This window comes from Hydra vulgaris, chromosome 15 (genome assembly GCF_038396675.1).
Source record: "Hydra vulgaris chromosome 15, alternate assembly HydraT2T_AEP".
NCBI classification, from domain to species: domain Eukaryota; kingdom Metazoa; phylum Cnidaria; class Hydrozoa; order Anthoathecata; family Hydridae; genus Hydra; species Hydra vulgaris.
Window position 1 is genome coordinate 41702502 of NC_088934.1, and position 10515 is coordinate 41713016.

Genomic DNA, 10515 nt, shown 5'->3' on the forward strand with positions numbered 1-10515 from the left:
ATACTAAACAATGCACTAGCACAAATATTTGCGTTTTTGAAGTGTAAGATTTTAATTAGATCAGTGGATGCTTTAATATTTTTACAAAACCCTATTCCGATTTCATATAAGGATGTCAAATATAATTTTCATAGGATATCATACAGTACTTTTTGACTATGGTAGAAGGTTTGGTATTCTTAAAAACGGTATATAGAGTTTAAAGTACAGTATGAACAAAAATGGACGAGTCTAAATGGTACATCAAAACAAACATGAATGCAGTTAAAATCTGAATAGTTTTCCAATCTGAGACAATGTACAATCAACACAATTTAATTCTTTTACTAGACGATATTTCGTCTTACTTTTTTTTCCCGTGAACCTTAGGAAGTCAGACGAGATAACTTTGGCTTATGCGCAAATGCATTTTATAACCTACGGCGGCGTTAATTTTTTTCCAAAATTCTCCCGATATTCAGTTCGCTTGTGTTTTCAAACTTACAGTCACGGTAAGTGGAAACCAAATAAAAATAACAGTAAAATTTTAATAGACAAATATCAAAAGTTTTTGCGAGTAGTTTCTATCGGTGCAGACATATTGCGCTAAACTTCAATTTTATTTATAAGAAAACAAAACGTATGTTTATGTACCTCATCCCCAGTGAAAAATAAAACCGCGTCCCACATGGGTTCCGCGTGGGTTCCGAGTCGGATTGATGGGATTTACGTGGGACGGATTTTTCCATGTGGTATCCGTATGAAAATTTGTCACCTTAAACCCATGTGGGATTACCCACATGGGTTACATGTGGGAACCATATGGTATTTGCACACATGGGAAATCCCACGTGGGTTTCCTGTGGGATTTGCATGGGAATTAATTTGAAAGCTGGAAACTAAAAAAACACTAAAAAATTTTTAAATCGACATTGCATTGCGTTACGTTTATATTGTGTGAAAATATTTTATATTAATATAAAGAATGGCAAGCAAGTATGTAAGTACCACGAATAATGTTTATCTTTCTTTATAGAAATAAGATTAAGATTTGTGCAAATAGACGTATTATTAGGATGATATAATAGTTATTTGAAAATAGATCTTGAGTAAATTATTTGCAAACAATTAGCTGATGCAAGTTGAAATGTTGTCAAAAACCAATCTTGCATGCATGGGACACTGCAGTGTCCCACAAAGAAATGCAGGTTTGAAAGTCAAAGAATTCCCAATTTTCTTTATTAAATAAAGAAAAAAATAGGATGGAGATGGGTTTCTGTAACTTTTTTTATGCTCCAAAACTTTTAACTTTAGATATAATAAGGTCCTTAAGACTTAAGGGACTTAAGTCTTAAGGACCTTATTATAACTGTATTGAGGAACAAAGACAGGATATTTACAGAAACTTTTCAATTTTTAATCTGGAGTACCACAGTGTTATTGAGAATAAAGCCTCTGGGTCCAGTTTTTAAAGTAATATGATCTAAAGAAATGTTTAAATAAAATATTATGCTTTAAAATGCATATAGTTATACATACAACTCCTGATAGTTAACTATATGTATAACTGGTTATACATATAATTTGTTATAAAAACTTATTTTTTAAAGTTATGCATGAACAAATTAGTACCAATTAATTCAAATTCAAGATTTAGTTAAAGTTCAAGTTGATGTTCTTATTTACTCATTTTTTTTGTTAATTTTATATTTATTTGTTCAAATTTATCAGTTATTACTATTTTTTACTACAGTAAGAATGTTTATCATTGTTGAACGTGATTTTATTAGTAAATTAATTTTATTTTCAACATATTTTGACAACACCCTTTATATTTTAAATGATGACAGCTTTACTTTTCTATTGATGCTAAATTTATTACGTTTCAATAACTCAGATTGAATCTTAACTGAGTTATTGTAAGCTTTGTAGGGGGTTGTTGTATATCAAATGGTGTTGTAAATAAAGTAAAAATTATATATATATATATATATATATATATATATATATATATATATATATATATATATATATATATATATATATATATATATTCTTACTGTCGTAAGAATTAGTACTAGTTAACAAATTTGAACAAATAAGTATAAAATAGTGAAAAAACAATGAACAAATAACTTGAACTTGAACTAAATCTTGAATTTAAATTAATTAGTACTAATTTGTTCAAGCATAACCTTAAAAAAGTTGTATGTATTATAAAGGAGTTATATGTATAACTGCATGCATTTTAAAGCATTTTATTTAATTTATTTATACTTTAGATCATATTACTTTGAATACTGGACCCAGAGACTTTATTCCCAATTACACTGTGGTACTCCAGATTAAAAATTGAAAAGTTTCTGTAAATATCCTGTTTTTGTTCCTCAATGTACTTCGTAAGTCCCTTAAGTTTTATGAACCTTATTACATATAAAGTTAAAAGTTTTGGAGCCTAAAAAAAGTTACAGAAACCTCCCTATCTCCCCCCTATTTTAATATTTTTTTTTAATAAAGAAAATTTGACTTTCAAACTAGCATTTCTTTGTGGGACACTGCAGTGTCCCATGCATGCATACTTGGTTTTTGACAACATTTAAACTTGCATCAGTCAATTATTTGCAGAAAATATACTCTAGAACTATATTCAAATATCATATGAACATGTTAGAGAATGTTCATATGATATTTGAACATCACAAATTTAATAATACTGTTGTGATATGTTATATAAATAATACCATAATAGATGATGATATGAAAATAAGATAGGATATGAAGGCAATGATCAAAGAATAAATTCACTTATAGAAATTTAGATGTTTGTTTATTAGTTTCAGAATATTATATTATGTGTGACTGCGGCCTTCTATAATAACAGGCCTTGACATCGCGCAAAAAAGTTGTTAAACTGAAGACCAATTCCAAATACTGTGTTTACATTTTCATCTTTTAACATTAGACGAAAGTTTCTGTTCGCGCTTTTTTAATAAATTTTTTAAATTTGATTGGTTTATAAATTAGATAGCGCAACTTCAAGACGATAACGTTGTAAGGTTCAAGGCGTTAACATTGTAAGGTAATAATATTGTCAAACTAACAATAAGTTTTTTTAATAATTAAAATGACTTAAAAATGCCTTTAAAATGCTGTGTATCTCTTTGCAAGTCGAACTATCTCAACTACAACAAAAATATCAATTTATACAACTACAATTACAATATCAATTACAACTACAACAAAAATATCAATACTCAACTACAACAAAAATATCAATTTATAAATTCCCGAAGAATCTAGAGGAGAGAAAAAGATGTAGTGAAGCTATCCCAAGAACTGGTTTTATTGTTACAGACTATACAGCAGTATGTCAACTGCATTGGCCAAATGAAGCACCTTTTGAAAGCAAATATGGGAAGCAACGACCTTTAAGCCCACCATCTGTTTTTAAAAATATTCTGCCTAGTTGTTTAGCCACACCAGCAAGTAAAGTTAGAAAAACTGTAACTTCAAGCGGTTTTCGAAGCATTTTACCAAATGAGTTAAATGATTTTCTAAAAGAGGATGAACTTATATTTGACGATATTCAGTCATTTTTAAGTGATCATAACGATTTTATTGTTTTCCAACTTAATAAAAAAAGTTTACACATACTATCAAAAATGTACAAACTTGGTGTTCCATTATTTATTTTAGTAATTTTCAATGATTATTAATTTGTAGCTAACCATAATGGCACAACTTAAAATATTTCATCTTTAGCTGTAAACAAATTAAAGTTAATAAAAACAAAATCAGCTTTATTTGAAGCAGTTAGATTTTTAAAAAATAAAAAAAGTTCGCTTCAGTCAAATATTCTATTCGAACACCTTAATGCTATGAGAAAAGTTAATGTTGATGAAGTTTTATATACTTCAGATATTGTATGTAGAGCATATGAGTATTTTGCTATGCGACGAAGTTTATATGATTGTTTGTGTATTGACTACAAGTTGCCAAGTATAAGGACTTTAACACAATTGACTTCAAAAATAAGCTCAATGGAGGACCTAAGTTTTATAAATAGTATTTTTATGAATTTAAATCCATTGAAAAGAACTTCCATACTACTAATTGATGAGGTCTATGTCAAAGCTTCATTACTTTACCAAAGAGGTGCTTTGTTTGGTCAAGCAGTAAACTACCCTGAAAAATTAGCTAAAACAATTTTATCATTTATGATTAAATGTCTTTTTGGAGGTCCAGAATTTATATGTAGAGCTCAACCTGTTGCAAATCTTTCCTCTGAATTTCAGTTTGCTCAATGTCAACAAATTGTTGATACGATAAATAATATTGAAAATAGTAACAATTACTGATGGTAACCGTGTAAATCAAAGATTTTTTGGAATGTTTAAAACAGTTGATAGTAAACCATGGTTAACAATATCAGGTATATATTTATTGTATGATTATGTGCATCTCTTAAAATCTATACGAAACAATTGGTTGACAAAAAAAGACTGGGGAACTTCAATTTTTGAACAATAAAGAACTGGCTTTGGCTAAGTGGAGTGATTTAGAAACTTTATATAAAACTGAGTGCAATAGTCTTTTTAAACTCTCTAAACTTACAGCTAAATCATTTATCCAAAACCAATAGAGAGACAATCTGTAAAGTTTTGTTTGTCTGTTTTATGCGAAGAAACAGTAGCTGCATTAAGAACGCATCCAGAGATTGAAAATAAAGCATTTGAAGGTACTGCTGTATTTATTGAAAAAATAATTTTTTTTAGAATTTTGTTAATGTCAAAGCACCTGGTGCTGGCATTCGGTTTAGAAATGAATTATGCGGAGAAATCCACTCAGTTGGTGATCAACAGTTACAACTGCTACGAGATATTGTCAAATTTTATGAAACCTACAGGTAAGCGTGTAAAACAGCTTACGCTAGATACTAGCAATGCTATAGCACATTCATGTTATGGCTTTATTGATCTCGTAGAAACTTTGTTGAGTAATGGAGCAAAGTATGCCTTATTAGGTTGGTTTTCAACAGATCCACTTGAAAAAGCTTTTTCTAAGCTTCGAGAGGGATCTGGAGGTACTTACTTTATAAACGCTAAATCTGTAATTGAAAAAATTAATATTCAACATACTAAATTGATATTACAACTTGACATTCCTGTTGATGGTATCGATGGTCATACCTGTGACATGTTTTAGAGATATTTCTACTGATGAAAAAGAACTTCTCGACAATATACATGATCTTGAAAGCTAAGTTAATAAATCTACATTAGTGGCTATAGTTTACATAGCTGGCTATGTGCAAAAAAGCGAAATAAAAATTTATGATGATTCTACCTATTATTATTATAAATATGGAAGTTATCTGTATAGCCTAAACAGAGGCGGACTTGAAATTCCTTCTGATACTCTTTTCTAATGGTCAATATTTTGCTTTTTTTTCTTCAAGGTGCTACTGACCCTTTATGCAGAACATTTTGTATTACTCAGTTTCAGTTCATTGCTGCTACATATAAATTTAAAATCACAAAAAAACAATGCAGAGTATATTCTAAAATTCTGCTAAAGAATTACTCACTAATTACCACTCCCAAAATACTAAAGCTATCATAATTTATGTGAAAATTGGTTTTGTAATTTATTATGCTATTTACTTATGTTTTTTATTTTCTCATTAGCCTATATGTCTCTCAATATGTTTGGATTTGTAAATGTTTACCCTGTTGAGATATATTGATAAAACTTTTTTTTTGCTTGAATCAACTTTTGTTGGTGTTTTTTGTTACCATTTTTAGCAAAAAAAATTAAAAATACAGTTATCTTTCTAATATATAGATATATACTTTGTTATGGTTTTGCTTGTTATTGATAATATTTAACATTACATAAATATTCTTAATGAAATTTAAAATACGAAAAACATGATTATCTTTTAACAATTTTTTGGTTTTCTTTTTATATTTCCGTCTTTACTAGAGATTATTATTAGAAAACATAGACTGCCATTACACCCTACCTAATATAAAAATATATCAATATACGTAAAAGTGAAAGCTTAATCGGCCTTCAGTTTTTACGGCATTTTGCGCGATGTCAAGGCCTGTTATTATAGAAGGCCGTGTGTGTGACGAAAAAGTAAAGATACTTTTGCATCCAGTGGCTATTGCACCCAACGTCTACATCATTGAAAAAGTAGGTTTTTACATTTTTGTTTAACTACTTATCCTAATTGATCACTTTTTTTCACGATTCTCCTCATTGGTTCAAGCTCATTACGCATAATATGTGTTCAATTACCCATAATACGTTAGTTATTGTAAGTAATAAATTAGAAAATAATTATTTGTGAAATATTGTAGTCATTAATGACTTCAACCTGGCTAATAATTAAAATTGCTCGACTAATAAGGTTCCTTATTAAAATTGCTCTCTTTCTTTTTCTCTCTCTCTCTCTCTCTCTATATATATATATATATATATATATATATATTTATATTTGTATATATATATTATTTTTTTTTAGAAAATGTTTGAAGAAAGTTAGAAGATACTAAAAACCTTGGTATTATGCAAGCCGAAGCGATTTAATTAATTCAATCGACAAAAAACGGCGTGTAAATCGCAAAAGAAAAAATAATGTTTTTAATATTCATTTTGGATGTATTGATTAATAGCATTTTTTTAAAAATAAATTCATTTTGCAACACGTTTTTTAATTTTATAAAATTTCGTCATAATAGTTCAAGGTAAATCCCACATAGGTTATAGGTGGAAAACATCACATGTAAAAGATCAAAAATGCTACACATTTTGAATACCAAATGGGATAAAGTAGCAAATACCAGATTAAGTTAGGCCTCTCTAAAAGCTTCGATGATTAATTTTAAATTACTATTTAAGTAATTTTTAAATTAAAAGAATTTTAAAGATTATCATAGAAGCATTCGGACTTTCATTTGTCTAGTATTGACTCCTTTTATACCATTTGGATTAAAATATGTGGCATTTAAGATCTATAACATGTAGTATTTTCCACCTATATCCCATGTAGGATTTACCACATAAAACCCATGTGGGATTTACCATATGAAACCCACATGGGACAAAATAATAATCCCCACATGGGTTACATGTGGAAAAAATCCACGCGTATCCCATGTGCGCTTTTTCACTGGGTCCTACCATTTTTTAAATTATATCTTGAGATTATACTCTCACATTGATAACATAATATCAAATTGATATTTGCAGAAAAATTATTACAAAAATTAAACACTCCAATTATAATTGTACTTCTGAATAAAAATTAATTATTAAAAAACTAAAAATCTATATGTAAAATAATTTTTTAAACCTAAAATTTTGTAAAACACCAGAATTACACAATCTCCAAAAATAATTTAAAGAAATTATGAAATATAAGTAATCTAACTAGTAAATAAAATAAAGGGAAAATTCTTCTTAGAAATGCTGCTATAAAAATTATTTTAAATTGGTTTGTAGTTGAAGATTTTTTTGATTTTGTTGCAGGAAAGTAAGTCGTCAAGTACCAATACCTAAAAAATAAAAATAAAAAGTCACTACTGTCCTATTAATTTATCATACATGTCCTATTTTTATTCAATTTGTAAATTCTATTTCATAAATCTACACTCACTGTAATTTGCATAGCTTGTTCAACAGCCTAGCTTTAGATATGTTGTGGATTAAATAACTAACTTTAACTTTATCTTAAACCAATAGAATAACTTAACCCTAAACCAATAGAATTACTATATACATCTAAACCTTAACTTATTAGAAAATAAATAAAAAGCATAACATTAAGAAAGGTGTTATCTTATTGATATTTTTATAATAGGTAATATTTATAAAAACTAATAGAAATAAAATGTTTTCATATTTTGAATATCTCATCTTTTTTATGAAGGTTATATGAAAATATCTTGAAATGATATAAGTAAAATCCAAGTCTAAAGAATATATATTAATTAATTTGAACAAATATAATTTCTGAAATCGAGATATAATCAAAATGCAAAAGAATTTTCAGAAATAAATTGAAACAAAACTTGTTGCTTATACATTCTTTTTGATGTTTGAAAGACCTCCAGCAATGTAAAGACTGGTACTACAGTGAATAAAAAGTATAAACAGCTACAAAAAGGTATTTTAGGAATTATAATTAGTATATTCAAACGACTATTTGAATACTTTGTATGTTATAGTAATCTGATACAAGGTATTAGATTATTAGAAACCTTAATGTTTGTGTTAAGGTTATCTAAGTAAAGCCATGATCCAAGCAGCAATGCGGAGTCCCAAACGGACTCTAGATTTGTATGTCACAAAAAGAATACTTCAAGTATAGCGAATTTTAAAACAGGTATCACAGATGTAATGACTTGTAAGGCTATTCAGTTTTATGAATAATAATAAAATGAATAATTTATTTTTATTAAAAAATTTGTTCTGGCAAACATCAAAAAGAATGTAAAAGCAACAAATTTTGTTTCAATTTATTTCTGAAAATCCTTTTGTATTTTGATTATATCTCGATTTCAGAAATTATATTTGTTCAAATTAATTAATATATATTTTTTAGACTTTTTTTATATCATTTCAAGATATTTTCATATAATCTTCATAAAAAAGATAAGATATTCAAAATATGAAAACATTTTATTTTTGAATATCTTATCTTCATAATTGTTTATATTAATTAAATAATTAATATAAACAATTATGAAGATCTAATAACAAAAAGATTAAAATTAGAACTTCTAACACTTTCAAACATGTTTTTTTTCTCTCACAAGGCCTGCTTACCGCAGCCAAATAAAATAAAAAGTAATATTTGGTGCGTTTAAATATCCTAATAACACAATGTAGAATAAACATAAACTTACTTCATAAAATGATCTGAATGCATTTTTCGGTTAAACACGGAAAACACTGATGTGCAGCCAGTCACATATTGCAAGTTAAGATATTTGTAAACATTTTTTCATACTGTTTTATATATATATATATATTTATACCTACTAATAAATATTATTTTTAGGAAATATATTTTAGCAACTATAAATTAAAAAAAATTTTTTTTAATGTCAAGCGACAAGTAAATAAAAAATTATATAACATTTTCATTTTAACATTCAAAATAAAGTCTTGAAAATTGTTTGTTTTTTAATCAAATAATAAAAAAATATTTTTTAAAAATGGTTGCCAGTTTTCTGAAAGTTAGTCAAAAAGTCACATAGAAACATCAGAGAAAAACTCATAGTTATCCTTTACTTCATTTATAAAAAAATTCTGCAAATGGTCCTTAGTGTGTTAGGTCCTTATTTAGTTAGAGATTTTAAAGTTAATTCATCATTTTAGGTTTTAAGACTTTTTGAAAATCAAAAATGTCAATTTTTACAAGAAAAAATAAGATATCTCAAGATATACTTATTAACTTTCAAAATCTCTAAATAAAAAGAAAGATATTAATGCAAGTATCAATTTCAAATGTAAAACTGTGTGTTTAGGTAACAGTGGTTTATCGCGCATCTTTTTGTAGACTTATTTATTATGATTAAAATAATACGAAGAATGTGTAAAAATAAATATATTTTTCCATGAACAAAAAATATAACTCCTATTTCAACATATTAACACATTAAAACATTCAACTTTTGACCAATTAAGCCATGATCCTTGGTTACTTAACTGCATACTTTAGTGCAGACTGAACCAAACGTAAAAATATTCCTGTCTACATGACATTTAGTTTTAATAGTCGCACGAACATTCCGGGCTGAAAGATTTTTGACCAAAAATGAACGCCGTGTATGTATTTTCTAGCGTTCAGCCCTCGGAATTAGGATCAAAATTCGGCAATGCCGACCCCAAAATGTTTGAGGTCGGCAAAAAAATGCCGACCTTGTTTCAATGTTTTATGGTAAGACCTTTGTATCAAATATTTTTTGCTAACCTGATGTCGACCTCTTAAAGATTGAGGTAGACAAATTAATGCCGACCTCATTTTTCCTAAATCCGAGGGTTGAGCCTTTAAAAAAAGATTTAAATTTATTTTAAATTAGGTTTTTACAATCAATAATAATAAAAAAAATCATGTTTTAGAGTAGGAAATAAATTTAAATTCTTTTATTCATACATTTTCATTTAACTTTTTACAAAAGCATCATGTGTTCACGCAATTATTTGAAATTAAATTGAAAGTCAAAAAACTATTTGACAATGAAATATTTTTGGCATACATGTGTAGAATGAAATGGTGAAATTGTGACAATTGAATAGCTAATGGTGTTTTGTAATATGAAAATAAAACACTACTTTTCTTTCTGCTTTTTAAAAATACATCACTTTCAATATTAACACTAAACAGCAAAACCATGCACGGAACCGAAATAAAGTAAAAAAAAAATACATCTTTATTAAAATGTGCAGTAATGAATAAATATTAACACTCGTTTAAAAAAAAGGTAACCTTTAGAATAAAAATCTATTATCAGTGGTTCT

The 10515-nt window shown here is 27.3% G+C and overlaps 1 long non-coding RNA gene across 1 annotated transcript; it reads right to left on the bottom strand.

Annotated features, from left to right (window-relative positions):
- Positions 1-7165: 7165 nt before the first annotated feature.
- Positions 7166-9031, bottom strand: LOC136091420 (uncharacterized). The gene is made up of 3 exons (XR_010643980.1): positions 8898-9031; positions 7646-7743; positions 7166-7544 (listed from the first exon to the last, which is right to left on the bottom strand). It is a non-coding gene; the product is annotated as an uncharacterized LOC136091420 (long non-coding RNA).
- Positions 9032-10515: the final 1484 nt, after the last annotated feature.